This window comes from Stegostoma tigrinum, chromosome 24, assembly GCF_030684315.1.
Source record: "Stegostoma tigrinum isolate sSteTig4 chromosome 24, sSteTig4.hap1, whole genome shotgun sequence".
NCBI lineage: Eukaryota > Metazoa > Chordata > Chondrichthyes > Orectolobiformes > Stegostomatidae > Stegostoma > Stegostoma tigrinum.
Genome location: NC_081377.1, coordinates 43,799,222 through 43,817,083, shown reverse-complemented (window position 1 = coordinate 43,817,083; position 17,862 = coordinate 43,799,222). Strand labels below are relative to the sequence as shown.

Sequence of the window (17,862 nt, the reverse complement as noted above, 5' to 3'; positions counted from 1 at the left end):
CAAGGTTAGATTTCAACCCTTTATTATTCACATTCAGCCTGACGATTGCAGTGAATGACCGTGAAAAATCGCAGCAATATATTTATTTAATCCTGATTCTGATCGTGATCAAACTGAAACTCATCCAACCTTTTGATGTTAATTGCAATTTCTCCTAAAAATAAGTCTCAAAACTGTGCTGAAAAGAAAGGGTGAAATTCAATTATCTGGCAACACATTAGAGTTTTAGGTTAATGAGCTTTTAAGTCAATGGAAACAAAGGGTTTGACCTCCTCACTGACTATTATGCAAACATCACTGATAGCTAATTTTTCACTTGAAGTGATTTATATCATTCTCTCCTTCCCCTTATTTCTTTGTCGAGCGTTCCCATGTCCACGGAAAGTCAGTCGATCTATTCTTCGGCTCACTATTCACAGCCGCCAGAACTGACAGAGACCTCCCTGCAGTTTGGGCTCGCTCACCTTCTGGTTTTCATTCCCGTCCTGTGGGGAATCATCTGGTATGTCTGCATAGACTGCACAGCTCGGATCGAGAGCCTACTGTGTGAGCATGTGAAGGTGTGAAGCTGTAACCCACTGCTCCTCTGCCACACTGCGATACCATGGCATTGCTCGTGATTCGCGGTATTGGTTTGACAGCAACTGTATCGGGAATGGGCAGCAGTAGGTTTGAAACCGAGACGTGGCAATGACCTTTGGAAAAGGACATTCAGTTGCATAGGGGCTGGACTGTTTATGGTGGAGTGTTGCCGGGGTGGGGGGATGATGGAATAAAACTGCACAGTAGCGATTGGAATCAGGTGTTTCTGTAGAGGCATCAATTCACGTGATTGAATTGTCATGTTTAAATTTAGAAGGTAATTAAGGACAATCTAAGGCCAAATAAAAGGCACTGCATTGTTGATTCATTTCATTCAGCCTGACAAGTCATTTTCTTTATTTAAAAATATCTTTTTACTGTATTTTACACTGTTTTATTTAAATAAACAGTCAGTTCACACATATACACGTAACTGAATCACTATGTACAAATGCAAGATTTCAGTACGATTTACTCAGGTGCTTCTTCTTTGCTCCCTGTTTGCTAGTTCCCACAATTTTTTTTGTCGTCAAGGCAGTGGGGGCATCATTAAATATTTTCGTCCTGTTGCCAAATAACTGACCTAGGCCCATTATTAGTGTCTTCTGCGCAAATGTGAGTGGTCCTTGGCTGATTATTTCTACTCGAGTACAACCAACAAAATGCAAATTATTTATCGGTGTTACCTCTAAGCACAAACAGTTAATTTCAGTCCCATTTTACAACTGTACTCTCATAATCTTTGCTTCTGCACTCTATCCTAGAATTTTCAAGGTTGTATACATTATAGAAACTTTGACAGTGAAACATTTGCAGATTTCACATTGAGGTAAAAGTTGAATGTATAAACTCACCAAGCTCTGACTACGAATACAATGGTGAAAGACTGAGTCAGACCGTTGCGCTTAACAGCAGATGGAATACACCTATAGCACAAAGATTGGATTAAAAGTCATACTTGGGCAGTTTACTGGATGACTAGGATGATATATGGACTTACTTAGCCTCTGTTTAAAAATCCTGAACAAGAGGGCTTTTTCACTGAGTGCAAAGTATTGTCAATGCACTGAATGTCAGCAGAGCTCTGTGTCAGGCCAGCAGCTTCTTATAACAGCAGACTATACATGTATGGAAGAATTTTCCAGGCTGCAAGGAGGTGAGGGTCGGTACATGTTAGAGAAATAGCAGAGAATCATGTCAAACATCCTGATGAAAGGTTTGATCTGAAAGTTTAGCTCAGCTTCTCTCTCCATAGATGCTCCCTGACCTGACCAATGCTCAGCAAGCATTCCCAGCATTTTCTATTTTAGTTAAGCTCCCACCTTCATTAAGGGCTTAATTAAAGATAAAATCCTGCAGATGCTGGAAATTTGAAACAAACACAGAGAACACTGGAAAAACTCAGCAGGTCAGACAGCATCGGTGTGGTGAGAGAAACAGAGTTAACGTTTTGCATTCAAAATGGTTCTGAAAAAGAGTCAGAGCCTGTAATTTGTGAAAAAGGTATCATTCTCTTTAATTTTTATTTGCTTATTAAGAGTAAAGTATTCACAACTTATTGGAAATGAAGCTTGAGCAAATATTTGTACAGATTCCCAACTTAGATTTTCATGTTGTGTATGATAAAATAAAAATGAGGGCATACAAAATAAGAACAGGAATAGGCTGTTAAAATCCTTGAGCCTGCTCTACTATTCAACAGGATTTTGGCTGATCCAACATTCCTCACATTCATTTTCTACCCCTTTCCCTGTAACACTTGATTCCCCAACTGATCGAGAATCCATCTCAGCCTTAAATGTACAGCTTTCTGTAGTAAGCAGATCCAAAGACTCATAACCCTCTGAGAGAAGAAATTCCTCCTCATCTCAATCTTAAATTGATGACCTCTGGTCCTAGACGCTCCCAGGAGGGTAAACATTTTCTCAGTATTTGCCCTGTCAAGTCCCTTAAAATCCAACATGTTTCAGTGGGATCACCTCTCATTCTTCTAAATTCCAATGAATAGAGTCCCAACCTTTTTAAACATAGAACATAGAACATTACAGCACAGTACAGGCCCTTTGGCCCTCGATGTTGCACCGACCTGTGAAACCAATCTGAAGCCCATCTAACCTACACTATTCCATTATCACCCATATGTTTATCCAATGACCATTTAAATGCCCTTAAAGTTGTCGAGTTTACTATTGTTGCAGGCAGGGCATCCCACGCCCTTACTACTCTCTGAATAAAGAATTTACCTCTGACTTCTGTCCTATATCTGTCACTCCTCAATTTAAACCTTTGTCCCCTCGTGATAGCCAGCACCATCCGAGGAAAAAGGCTCTCATTGTCCACCCTATCTAATCCTCTGATCATCGTATATTTCACCTTCTTAACCTTGTTTGCTCTAACAAAAACAGCCTCAAGTACCTCAGCCTTTCCTCGTAAGATCTTCCCTCCATACCAGGCAACATCCTAGTAAATCTCCCCTGCACCCTTTCCAAAGCTTCCACATCCTTCCTATAATGCGGCGACCACAACTGTACGCAATACTCCAAGTGAGGCCGCACCAGAGTTTTGTACAGCCGCAACATGACCTCATGGCTCCAAAACTCAATCCCTCTAACAATAAAACCTCACACACCGTACGCCTTCTTAACAACCCTATCAACCTGGGTGGCAACTTTCAGAGATCTATGCACATGGACACCGAGATCTCTCTGCTCATCCTCACTACCAAGAATCTTACCATTAGCTCAGTAATCTGTATTCCTGTTACTCCTTCCAAAGTGAATCCCCTCACACTTTTCTGCAGTAAACTCCATTTGCCACCTCTCAGCACAGCACTACAGCTTATCTATCTCCCCCTGTACCCTGCAACATTCTTCCGCACTATCTTCAACTCCACCGATTTTAGTGTCATCCACAAATTTACTAACCCATCCTTCTACGCCCTCATCCGGGTCATTTATAAAAATGACAAATAGCAGCGGCCCAAAACAGATCCTTGCGCTACAGCACTAATAACTGAACTCCAGGATTAACATTTCCCATCAACCACCACTGTCTTCTTCCAGCTAGCCAATTTCTGATTCAAACCACTAAACCACTCTCAATTCCATGCCTCCAAATTTTCTGCAATAGCCTACCATGGGGTAGGCTATAAGACACAAGACAATCCCTCTGTGCCAGGAATCAACTGAGTGAACCTTCTCTGAACTGCCTTCAATGAAATGATTTCTTTCCTTAAATAAGGAGGCCAAAACAGCTCCAGATGTAGCTTCACCTGCACCTTGAACAGTTGCAATAAGATTTTCCATCTCTTATATGGGAGGAAACAGCTTATTGCTATTATTGCTAGAATATTAATCCAGAAACTCAGCAAATGGTCTGGGGATGGGGGTTCAAATCTGCACCCCGCTGGGCAATTAGGGATGGGCAATAAATTTTGGCCTAGCCAGTGATGCCCACATCCTATCAATGAATAAATACTCTAAGCCCTTGAAATAAGGGCCTAACATTTGAATGATGAATGACTTTATTTTCAAGTGTATTTTACAGTAAGAATACAAATGAAAAGCTCTGTCACCATGATTTGGTGCCATTTTGAATAATTTAAGAGTAAGGGAAAAAACAGTGTGGGGAGTCGATGGCCTAGTGGTATTATCGCTGGACTGTTAATTCAGAGACTCAGGTAATGGTCTGGGGACGTGGGGTTGAATCCCGCGATGGCAGATGATCGAACTTGAATTCAGTAAATATCTGGGATTAAGAATCTAATGATGACCATGAATTCATTGTCGATTGTTGGGGGAAAAACCCATCTGATTCACTAATGTCCTTTAGGGAAGGAACCTGCCATCCTTACCTGGTCTGGCCTGCATGTGGCTCCAGACCCACAGCAATGTGATTGACTCTTAACTGCCTTCTGGGCAAGAAATGCTGCCTGGCCAGCGATGCCCTTATCCTGTGAATGAATAAAGGGGAAAAAATATCACAGGAGCAGGAAAGCCGATGTTTTGGGTTGCGACCAGATGTGTCCTGAGCCAGCTTATCATCAACAACGTCTGCTCTGCCATCCCTCCTCCACCGCAATGCCGCTGTCCACCAACATTGAGGTCGCTGATTGTCAAGCAATATTTTTCACCACTGGTCCGACTCTCCTCCACCACTGCCTTCGCTGCTGCCTGTACCAGCCCAATTCACTCGACTTCCCTGCTGCACCTGTGTGCGAGCTCTCTGTGTTTTTATTTTGTACAACTATCCCCAAGTCCCTTCATGTTGCAGCTTTCTGCAGGGTTTTTTTCATTTCAATAATACCCTGCTGTTTCATTCTCCCCCTTCCAAAATGAACAACTTCACATTTTTCTACATTATATTCCATTTGTAAACTTTTTGATCACTCACTTACAATCACTCTGTAAACTGTTTGTATCCCTCTCCCAACCTGCCCTTCTACCTATTTAAGTGTGGTCTGCAAATTTGGCTACGGTACATTCACTTCCTTCCTCCCAGTCATTAACATATATTATAAAAATTGGCTTATTGAACACTTTTAGAGCATTCAAATGGATTGCTTAAATGATACAGCGAGTAGCACTCCTCCCTGCCTCTGGGCCACAAGGTCTGGGTTTGAGATCACCCTAGGACTAATCGTCATGGGAAAATGCATTCAGAACAGGGTCCAAAAGTATCAACCTGGAAATCCCACTAGTTTATGCCAATAGCAGGTGGTAACAGTGAGAGAAATTCCTGGTCAGCTACTAGATGGAAAGAAACCTGAGCCTCTCTCATCATTATCCATAGCTCCAGGCTACTGCAGACATGTAAAAGGTATGGTTGCCACAGCAACTTGGACTCCCTGAGTGAACTGTAATGCACTATAGCCACTTCAATAGCAGGAACAGTGAATAATATGGTGCACAGAATATTTTTTTCTCTTGATTTTGTTGGAATGTCCAAGAAAAAATATCTAAGTCATTCTGCATTACTGCAGATGTTTAAGTCTTTCTGCCTTGTTTTGAATGTGATAATCACACCTCTGAATTGAAAGGTTCAAACCCCATTCCAGAGGTGCTGCAGTGCAGGTCTGCAGAGGAGATGTTCAATTGAAATGTTATCTACCTTTACTGAAAAGTGTTATGGAACTGTACTGATTGTGATGAGGTCAGCCAGGTGCCTTATAGAATATGACACAAAAACAGAAATTGCTGGGAAAGCTCAGCAGGTCTGGCAGCACAGATGCTATCAGCATTTTCTGCTCGTGTTTCTGATTTACAGCATCCGCAGTTATTTCAGTTCTCACAGAATATGAGTTCCCCGATTGGGGCTGTTAATCTAGTCCAATCAGGGAGCCCTAGCTGACAGATAAGAACAGAAGTGTCCGACATCACGTTTGAACATAGAACATAGAATATAGAACATTACAGCACAGTACAGGCCCTTCGGCCCTCGATGTTGTGCTGACCTGTCATACCGATCTCAAGCCCATCGAACCTACACTATTCCATGTACGTCCATATGCTTGTCCAATGATGACTTAAATGTACTTAAAGTTGGCGAATCTACCACCGTTGCAGGCAAAGCGTTCCATTCCCTTACTACTCTCTGAGTAGGTCTGACAACTGGCTCTGAGGGAGCTGGATCAGTGTCAAGGACTCAGCACATATAAATGTGTCCTGGTGATGGGATACTGGCTTCTGTGGAGTTATTTCAGAACTCGTCAAAAGAACTTGCCTTTGTACGTTGGCCAGCCAGAAAATAATGCGTGCCACGAAAACAGATTTTCTACCAGTCATTTGGCACCATGTTGTTTGTGGAACAAGCAAATTTCTTAAGTATTCAACTATATGGAAATGGTTGCACTCTGGCCTCTGTGTCACAAGGCATTGTGTTCTAATCCCACTCTAAGACTTGAATACAAAATCACAGCTGACAATCCAGTGCAACACTGACAATAATGCTGGGTTTTGGATGAACAGTTAATCAAGTGTCTTCTGTCTTCTCAAGTGGCTATAAAAGATCCTATGACAATATTTCAAAAAGCAGAAGCATTCTCGCCAGCATCCTGACCAACATCTATCCCTCTATCAACATCACTTAAACTGATTAGCTGATCAGCAGCACATTTCTGTTTATGGGATCTTGCAGTGTGCAAATTACTAACCACAGATTCTCAATTACAACAATGATTACACTTCAGAAATATTTCATTGGCTGTGAAGCACGTTGTGATGTTCTGAAGGCAGGAATGGCACTATGGAAATGCAAGAATTACTGAAAGCAGTTCCTTCACTGCCTAACTTAACAGCAATTGCATATTTCTATAAAAGCAGTCATTAGCTGTGAAGTGTTTTGGATAACATGTGGTAGTAAAGAGTTATGCCAATAAGCACAAGATGTTTGTTAGACCTCAGCTGCAATACTGTGGACAGTTGTGGGCACCACACCACATTGGAGAGAGTACAGATGCAATTTACAAGTATGGTTCCGGGGCAAAGAACTTCAGCTGTGGGGTGGGGGAGACTGAGAAAGTTGGGACTGGTGTCTTTGGAGAGAAAGCTGAGAAGGATCTTCTTCTGATCTTCAAAATCATATGTGGGCTGGACAGAGTAGTTACGGAAAAACTGCTTCTAAAATACAAGAATAAGAGAGCACAGATTTAAAGTGATGTGCAAGCAAGGATGGGGTGAGAAAAAAACTTCTTTACGCAGCAGTTAGTTAGGCTGAATGTGCTGCCTGGATATGTGGTGGAGGTAGGTTCAATTGAGGGGCATCAGAATGCTATGTGGATAGAAATGGTGAGCAAGGGTATGGCATTGGGTTAATGATCCTAATTTGAAGAGCTCGTGCAGGAACAATGGGCTGAATAGCCTCCCTCCGTGATTTAATGTGGGTATTTCTTTTCTTTATCAATCCTGGGAAGAGAATGCTGCTCCCAACTGATGTAGACCTGAGATAATTTCTTCCTGACATTGCCAAGCCTTTAACCAAAATACTTCAAAAGGCCTTTCGGGCTTATTTGATCAGAATAGACAAACTATTCAACACCAGGCATAGTTAAATAAGAAATTCATTTCCAGAATCTTTACAAATGAAAAGGAGCAGAGAATTTCTCAAAGATTGCCAGTTTTATGGATAAGGGCAAGTTGATGCTAAGCACTGTGATGTCCAAAAGGGAATTGAATAGGGTAAGGTAATAATCAGAGAGATGGCAAACGGAATATACCACAGAAAAATGCTGAAATTCCATAGAAGAACTGAAAATATTGATTACATGTTAAGTAGCAAAGTGCTTGAGGTAACAGCAGCGAGGAGATTTGGTTGTATCGATGACTAGGTTGTTAAAACTGTGTATTCAATGCTCACTGGTAGTGAAAAAAAACAAGTAAACTACTTGAATGTGAAAGTTAAAAGTGTCAGGGGAAAACAGGAAACAAAGCAATTTTTGCTTGGTAGAATTGTGAATCATTATTATATGAAATGGTAGAATTTAGCAGTAAACTATGGCAAAGTTGTTTTTTAAGGACCATTTGAAAGACCACGTCTATGTGTTCCACAAATACTGATTACATGATTTTGAGGGATGGGGTCGGGGCGTGAATTAACTTAGGAGAATTGATGCAAACGGCATGGGGGGGCGCATAGGGGTCTGGATGTGGTTTCATAGAATCATAGAAACCCGACAATTCAGCTCCACAAGACCGTATCAACTCTCTGAAAAGATCCCACCCATCCCTCACCCTAATCCTGTAATCCTGCATTTCCGATGGCTAATGCACCTAACCTACACATCCCTGAACACTATGGGGCAATTTATCATTGGCAGTCCACCAAAGCTGCACATCTTTGGACTGAAAATGTAGGCTCGGTAGACAAATGTCACTATTCCTTTTGAGGTTTAAAGTTGACTCTAATTGGTCAAGATGTGCCATGGAACATGCACCAGGCAACAGGGCTCCCATTTTCTATGTATATGAGTATACATAGCTTCTAGCAGGTGTTACTCAGCCACTTTGCAAACCAAACTGATCTCTTAAATTGCTCATGAGTGCAATTTTTGGCGTATTTGAGATTGTTCAATAAATTGGGTCGATAGGAATGGACTTGCATTTGATAAATTTAAATTGAAATTTGGGGTTAACTGTTCTTGGGTGCAAACCCCATGATAATGCCTTAGCAATCAGAGTTCACAATCAACCAATCAACTCCCATCCCTGATGCTGTATCAATCAAAATTGTTCTCTTTGAAATTTGGCATTCTTGCATCTGTCCTGATGAGTGTAAGGTGAAAGCCTTTCATAGGATGCCTCTATTTTTTAAATCTTAGCTCTTAATTTCACACAGCAGATACATTTTTTACCCATTTCCATTCCCATTAATCCCTACAAAAGTTCATTAGATGTAAAAATGATTGTTTTTCTGAGGAATTACTTAAACTGGCTAAATGCACAAAATCCATGATTCAAACTCTGATGAGTGTGCAATTTGTTCCCCAGTGTGCGGATCTAAAACTTTGCTGTAAGCGACAGTGATTTCGATAAATTTTTCATGGACTGACACCACATCATAATATAATTATGGCCACTATATTTATTAGTTGAAGAAAATGTTTGTTGTATCACAACAAAAACCTAATTAGTGCCCACAGTCCCTTTAGGTACACTGGAACTAAGGCACAAGATGCACCATTAAATCCATCTTCTTCTCACTTACTGAATTCATTTTAATTGTTAATTAAACAATCTCCCATGGCATTACTCATAGGCAATGTAGGATGTGGAATGGATGATCAGTGTCCCCTCCTAGCTAGGAAGTGGACACTCAGTGGGGAGGGAATGCGGGGGCAGAGAGATTTAAGTGATGCACTCTGGTGGAGGGGGACTGTGACAGCAAAATTGTATGGTGGGGAGGAGGACAGGAGAAAATGAGCAATAGATTGTTAAAATTAAAACCACTGGGCCTTCAGATTGCTGTTCGAGACTGCCTCCGTTGTGATTAAATGAGATGCCAGCTGTTTCGAGAGAAGTTCTTTTTCCCATGAGCTGAATTCCAATTGGAAAGCTGTATGTGTGAGAATTTCTTTTCCATCCAATTTTGGAATATGTCTTTAAAGCCTAGAAACAAAATATTAGTATTCACAGCTAGAGGCAGAATCTCCTGTTTGTATGCCCCAGTGTACGTCTCTAACATTGTATTAGGGAACATTAATTAGAACAATTTTGGGACTGATAATCTATTCGAGTGATACACAAAATGACACTTGTGCAGTCTCGGAGTCCATTATTGCCTTGTAATTTAGGGAAATCCGAAAAACACAAATTAAGCATAGGTCTGGTGTTGCACAGCAAGAGATGGGCAGGGAAAACATTGGAGAATTAATTTTGACATAGTATGGCTGCGCTGTATATATATTTGAGGAGATGAGGTAGAATCATTTATTTGTTTCTTATTGTTTCTCCTAGAGGCTGAGGAAAGCCATCTTGTTCAAGGACAATTGGGGAAGGACACCAAATGCTGGACTTGGCAGTGACTCCTTTGTCACATGAAAGAATACAAAAATATAGAGTTATACCACACGGAAAGAGACCCTTCAGTCCAACTCATCCATTCCAACCAGATATCCTAAATTAATCCAGTCCCATTTGCCAGCATTTGGCCCGCATCCCTCTAAACCCTTCCTATTCAAATTTCCATCCAGATGCCTTTTAAACATTGTAACTGTACCAGCCCCCACCACTTCCTCTGGCAGCTCACTCCAGACACCCACCACCCCCTGTGTGAAAAAGTTACCCCTCAGGTCCCTTTTAAATCTTTCCTCCCTCACCTCAAACCTATGCCCTCTAGTTTTAGCCTCCCCTGCCCTAGGAAAAAATTCTTTACTATTCAGCCTATCCATGCCCCTCATGATTTTATAAACCTCAATAAGATCACCTCTCAGCTTCCGATGCTCCAGGGAAAATAGCCCCAGCATATTCAGTCTCTCCCTATAGGTCAAAGCTCTAAACCAGGCAACTTCCTCCCTAATCTTTTCTGAACCCTTTCAAGTTTTACAACATCTTACCTATAGGAGGGAGAAAAGGACCGAGTGCAGTATTCCAAAGTGACCTAACCAATGTCCTATACAGCCGCAGTGTGACCTCCCAACTGCTGTACACAAAGCACTGACCAATAAAGGCAAGCGTACCAAATGCCTTCTTTAACTACCTTGTATACCTGGGACTTCACTTTCAAGGAACTTTGAACACGCACTGCAAGGTCTCCTTGTTCAGCAACTTCCCAGGACCTTACCGTTAAGTGTATAAGTCTTGCCCTGATTTGTCTTTCCAAAATATAGCACCTCACATTTATCTAAATTAAACTCCATCTCCCAATTGTTTTTTATTTGATATTCAACGCAATCAAGAATCAAGAAAACAGTTTGAAAACATAAAATGATGTGATTAGTTGCTGTAGCTATCATAATAAGCCTTTAAAAATAAATGAATGATTAAGATAATAAAATGTGAGGCTGGATGAACACAGCAGGCCAAGCAGCATCTCAGGAGCACAAAAGCTGACGTTTCGGGCCTAGACCCTTCATCAGAGAGCCCGAAACGTCAGCTTTTGTGCTCCTGAGATGCTGCTTGGCCTGCTGTGTTCATCCAGCCTCACATTTTATTATCTTGGAATTCTCCAGCATCTGCAGTTCCCATTATCTCTGAATGATTAAGATATTAAGGTTTATTGTAAGTGACACCCACCTTCCCACCTGGTAGCTTTCGTGATCTTCATTTCAATTAAGCCCAGGGTTACACAGAAAGATTCGACTGATTACATTTACTTTACCTGGAGAATAGATTGTAGGGAACATGTATGAGGCTTTCAAGAAAGAATACTTCGCATTTATGCAGGAGTCTTTAATGATCAGTACATCAGTCCTGAGGGCGCAGCCTCAGAATGAAGGGAAAACTTTTTAAAATTGAGATGACGAGGAAGAATTTCATCAGCCAGAGAGTGAGGAATCTGTGGAACTCATTGCCAAAGAAGCCTGTGGAGGCCAAGTCATTGAGTGTATTTAAGGCAGAGATAGCTAGGTTCTCGTTTAGTACGGCACTCAGGGGTTACATGTAGAAGGCAGGGGAATGGCATGGACAAATGTGTCAGTCATGATCAATTCTGTTCCTATATCTTATGATCTTGTGGATGTCTCAAAAGCTTTTTAGCCAATGAAGCGGTTTTAAAGTATAGTCTCTTTTGTAATGTAGAAACATAGCAGCCCATTGCGCATAGGAAACCCCCACAAACAGCAATATGCTAATAGCTAGATAGTCTACTTTTGTGATACTGATTAAAGGATAAATATTTGGTCAAGCAATGGGGATATTTCCACTGTTGTTCTCCGAAATAGTGCTGTGAGATATTTTACATTCTCCAGAGGGGGGCAGATACAAATATTAGTTTAATGCCTCACTCAAAAGACAGCACCTCCACTGTGCAACGCTCCCTCAGCACTGCACTGGAATACTATTTTAGATTTTGGTCTCAGGTCTTCTCAACCACTACATCTGATGCAGATGCAAGAGTCCTGTCAATGCAGTCACTGCTAAAATAACAAACTGGGGAAAATAGCACAATTTCGAAGAACAAATAAATGAGGAGACCAATTTGGAAATCCTTTTTCTCCTTCCATGAGTTTGTGAATATATGAAATACTATGTAAGAATGCAGTTGCCTTCAAAGCAGAGCTGGTTTGAGGTGTTTACATCGACTGAGCAAACTTAGACATAACATTCCTTGATTTCTTTTAAAAGGAAGGCAGAAGGAATGTTGTTTTTCTAAATTAATACATGGTTAATTAAATCAATTAGAAAAGTATTATTCCTGTTTTTTGAGCTTCAAGCATGATGTATATCACCCTCAAATTTAATGTATTATACAAAAAATTTAGTTCATAAGGAGCAAACAAATAGAATATTTTGCTTTTCCACATGTGCAAAATGCAGCCTAAGTTTCTAAAATAAATCATGAGTCCAGGTTTTTAGTTGTAAATGGTTTAAAAGTGTCTTCCCTATAATAGAACAGCCTTGGGTACACAAACAATGCCTGGAGCCAATGCAGTATCCTACATTCCTCCTGTGAAACTTACAATCTTTTGCTATTAATCACTCAGTTCTCATCATAACAGGAAGTTACAATGGGCTCTGGAGACCAGTAGGAAAGCAGAGCAATTCATTCTATTGCATAATTCTTCAATGTTTGACTCTGGAAATTACAACCCTCTGTCTTCCTATTATAATTTAATGAGTACAGCAAGTCACTTTTAAAAGATCTCCACATTCCTATATGACGACTTTTCAAATGTTTGACTCCTGAAAGAGATGCATTCTTTATAATGTTCGTGAAAGAAGTTAATAAGTGAGTATAACTTTGTTAAAATTAAAACGTGTCCTACACTTTTATGACAACTGCTCAAGTTTTCTTTGAAACAAGTGTGTAAAAGAAGACCCAGCTAGTTTTTGTTTTCAATAATGAAGATTAACAACATCAAACAACTGATTTAATGGGTCCTTAGAAGAGTCCACAATCAGTAGAGTATTAAATCCCAAAGCTGTCACTTACCTGAGCACGTAAACATCTTGGCAGTCTGTTCTTGTCACACTGACAACCAAACAATGCAAATTATCCAGCAGCTTGTTCCATTCAAATTTATTTTATATGGAAGATGGTAGCAGTTACTGACAAGGAAGCTTCAGTATCATCTTCATTGTGACTACCTGTCCAGTCACAGTAACTGTTTTTTGAGAACAGGAAGAGCTTACTACTAGATTAATTCTGTCAAGCTCTGTTATCTGTAATGGCATGTTGTAATAGTGTAATGTGTAATCACCCACGAAAATGACACGCTGAAATTGGTGGATCAAAAATAAATTCTGAGGCGAAAGATAATTATGATTTCTGGTTCATTGCAATCAGCTTTGCCATCAGGTTTCATCAGCTTTAAACCTAATGTATAATGAGTGGACAAGCTATTATTTTAGCCACACTAATCAATTGATGTCACTTGTGCTAACATCAAATTGTAAATAACATCATCAAGTAGGAATGACTAATGACAAATATTCACATTTCTTTAAATATTTGCAGTAAAAAGGTGCTTCAGGTTATGGGAGTTGAGCAAACATATAAGGATGACATTAATGCAAAAGCAGCCCTGACACACATTTGCCTAACACTTTTGCACCTGGCCAGTGTGAGTGATCCGTCAAAGGTAACAGTAGGTTAACTTAGATAACAAAGTGTGTAGCTGGATGATCACAGCAGGCTGAGCAGCATCTCAGGAGCACAAAAGCTGACGTTTCGGGCCTAGACCCTTCATCAGAGAGGGGGATGGGGAGAGGGGTCTGAAATAAATAGGGAGAGAGGGGGAGGCGGACCAAAGATGGATAGAGGAGAAGATAGGTGGAGAGGAGAGTATAGGTGGGGAGGTGGGGAGGAGATAAGTCAGTCCGGAGAGGACAGACAGGTCAAGGAGGTGGGATGAGGTTGGTAGGTGGGGAATGGAGGTGTGGCTTGAGGTGGGAGGAAGGGATAGGTGAGAGGAAGAACAGGTTGGGGAGGTGGGGATGTGCTGGGCTGGTATAGTGATGCAGTGGGGGGAGGGGATGAGCTGGGCTGGTTTAGGGATGCAGTGGGGGAGGGGAAGATTTTGAAGCTTGTGAAGTCCACATTGATACCATTGGGCTGCAGGGTTCCCAAGCGGAATATGAGTTGCTGTTCCTGCAACCTTCAGGTGGCATCATTGTGGCTCTGCAGGAGGCCCATGATGGACATGTCGTCTAAGGAATGGGACGGGGAGTGGAAATGGTTTGCGACTGGGAGGTGCAGTTGTTTATTGCAAACTGAGCAGAGGTGTTCTGCAAAGTGGTCCCCAAGCCTCCGCTTGGTTTCCCCAATGTAGAGGAAGCCACACCGGGTACAGTGGATAGAGTATACTACATTGGCAGATGTGCAGGTGAACATCTGCTTAATATGGAAAGTAGGTTATCTTATCATTTTCCCATTTATGCAACTCATGAATTTTGCTCTGATGAGGAGGGCAGATTTTTTAAAGATGAATTTCAATACAGTAAAATGGTCATCTATCCAGTTTTCCTGAATGTGTAAAGATTTTTGGTTCCATTAAAGAGTAGACAATAGAAATGTGGTTTGTAATTCATTCCCGCACAGCACGCAAGGTTTTTCTCTCTGCTTTTTCTTCACTGGCTGTCCTGAGCAACCCTTCAGTGGCTATTCTTCACCTGTAAGCTCACCCCAGTTGAATACACAGCATCCTCTAACTGGGAGGAGACAGGAACATGAGCAACAGATGTGCTCTGTTCCTTTCCAATTTTCACACACTGACCATTCCCAGCTCTGCTCACCAGTCAGTGCGCAGGAGCAGAACCTTATTTCCTTAACTGGGAATTGATGAGAATAATGTAACGATTACTATCTGGACATTTTTAAACAATGGATATTCACTTTCTAAAATTGATTATGCTTTAACAGAAAAAAAGGTGAAATCTGAAGTATCTCCAAACAAAAATCTGAGTTTGGAAAAATTCTCTTGTGATAATATAGTGCATTAATTATTCTTACTGTAACATAGGTGCATAGAGATAGGATTAGGTCATTCAGCCCTGGAGCCTGTTCCACCATTCAATTAGATCATGGCTGATCTATAGTTTCACTCCATAACCCAGCCTTTGGTCCGTATCTCAATGCCTTTGCCTAACAAAACTATCTCAGATTTAAAAGTTACAACTAACTCAACATGAACTACCATTTATGCAAGAGAGTCCCAAAGCTCTCCCACCCTTTGTGTGTCGAAGTGTTTTCTAACATCTCTCCTGACGGGTCTGGCCCTAATTCTCAGAAAATGCCCCTTACTCCAGAAAATGAGAGCAGTAGTAGGCCATTCGGCTCTTCGATCCTGCTGTGCCAATCAATATGATCATGGTGGATCATCCAACTCACTTCCTGTTCCCAATTACCCCACTCCCACATACCCTTTGATCCCTTTAGCCCTAAGAAATTCATCCAACTCCTGCTTGAAAATAGTTTGGTAAATGTGTCTTTTTTAAATAATAAGACGTTCTGGATCAAGTGTGCCATTGCTGACGGTTTAATATTTGACATGCTTCCCAGAATAACTCTTATCAGCTTGGGACATGTTGCCGTGAAGCTGATTGGGCAGAAGCTAGGGAGCATTCCGAATGTTACAACCACAACCTTCCCTTTAAAACATGAGGCCGGCCTAACTGTTTCTGTAAACGTTGATTGAGATAATGCGCTTTGCTCCTAATTATAACCGCGCACAGTGTTCGTAAAAGCATTGTTAGGAAATGGCCCGGCGACAATGTGTGCTGTATTTTTAACAAGCCTGCTGGGGGACGCGATATTAATATTAATAGTCAGTATGTTTGTAACAAGGACGCGCTAGCTTACTGACATTACCTAATAATCGCTCTAGTGCAACCGTGTTCTCTGTAATGGGTAACGTACTTAATATCATCTGCTTTCACTAAATTTGGACATGAGTAGATTTAATTTAATAAGTAGACTTGATTAAATGGCTGGTTCAATTCTCAAGCAATCAAAAAGGTTTCTGTCATCCTTTACAATATTTTGAAACTCTTTAATCTGCAGATTCGAACATGTTCTTAATTATAAAAAGTATTTATTAAATCAGCAACAACACTTTCTCCAAACACTTCAATGAAAGCAGCAAGCAAACTGATCCTAGGCAGCCAAACAAAGACACCACTTCTCTGAAACGCTAGTGATTTGTCTCTGGTCCGTAGGAAAGTAACTCCTGCCATTTCCCACCCCGACTCCCGCCGCCGTTTCCTCAGCCAGGATTGGAAGTTTTTTTTGTGTGGATGGAAGTCTGCAGACTGCAAAGGGCTACGTCGTTATTCAAACAAAAAAACTGCTGAACGCCGACCCAAACCATGTGAAGAATAAGCGCGTTTCCTGGAACTGACATTTTAAACAATATTACAGATGAATTGTTTGGGACAACATTTTCCCGAGGGACTGAGCACACTCCTGCCATCCCCTTCCAGCACGGTGACAGAACCAACAGCAAAACCGGGTCCTCGAAATGACCAGAATATGATGTAGGAACAAATTACTGCAGATGCTGGGATCTGTACTGAAAACATCAAAAAAAATGCTGGAGAATTCCAGCGTTTGTTGTTTTCAGACCAGAATTTGATGTTGTTTCTGTCTTTTTTTGGGGTGTGGCTGTTGGGTTGGAGACAAGATTATCTCAATACATTATTAAATAAGGCACAAAGTTCTGACATCAAACTAATTGGAAGTCTGGTGCTTTTACACTGTAATCCGACCTGGTTTTAGGAAATGAGCCACCTTCTTACTTCATCTCTAATTTTCGGAGATAAAGTTAAAACTCTTTAAGGATGACATTATGTGAGTTACAGCTGACAAACGAGTTTGAGGGGTTGGTTTGTGGAAATCATCAGGAATATTGGACGATTTGTTGTTGATTTTTTTTTATGTTTCCGTGTTAAAATTGCGCTGCCAGATGGTTTCTCTGGAAGCGAGCACTGGATACGATTCATTAATCTACAGATTTCAAGTACATGGTCACCTCCTGTAACTTGCTCCTCCTACACTCCCTCCCCCATTGGGTTGACGTGCAGCCGTAGGCAGCTACCAAATTCGTTTTAATATTTCAGAGCAGCCATGCTATGTACTTTGGCCAAGTGCTGTGTGTGCAATTATGTATAAATAGATATTCCCAAATGGATTGCTTCTGCCTTTTTTCCCGTCGCTGCTTCATTGCTTGTACCTGGGGATGTTAGCGGAGATCTCCTGAGCCTTTAGTTTCATCCGGCCGAGTGAACCACACCTCCAGCAGCTTCTCGGTGCCTTCAACAAAGTGAGCAGCGTGTTCCATGGCGAATTACATCTCTCCCTTCAGGTAATTTGATGAGTGTGTGTGTGTCTGTGGTGCTGCTAATGTAAACGGTGCAAGAACCCGGTTGGGTGATGTCTCCGTCCGTCTGTGAATTGAGCAACAGTGAAGTGACAGCGTGGTCTTCAGACGGGGATGATGAAAGCTGGATGTTGGGGGCTTGTCTTTGAGGTGTACCCTGGGAGTTGTAGTCTCCCCATTCTTCCATGTTGAGTTGTCAAATACCAAATAAATACCCGAAAGAATTGTGGATAATGTAAATCAGGAACAAGAACAGAAGTTGCTGGAAAAGCTCAGCAGGTCTGACAGCATCTGTGAAGAAAAAAAAATCA

At 41.3% G+C, this 17,862-nt stretch overlaps 1 pseudogene; it reads right to left on the bottom strand.

Moving 5' to 3' along the window:
- Positions 1-17,648, bottom strand: part of LOC125465005 (S-adenosylmethionine decarboxylase proenzyme-like) — a 75,320-nt pseudogene extending 57,672 nt beyond the window's left edge.
- Positions 17,649-17,862: the final 214 nt, after the last annotated feature.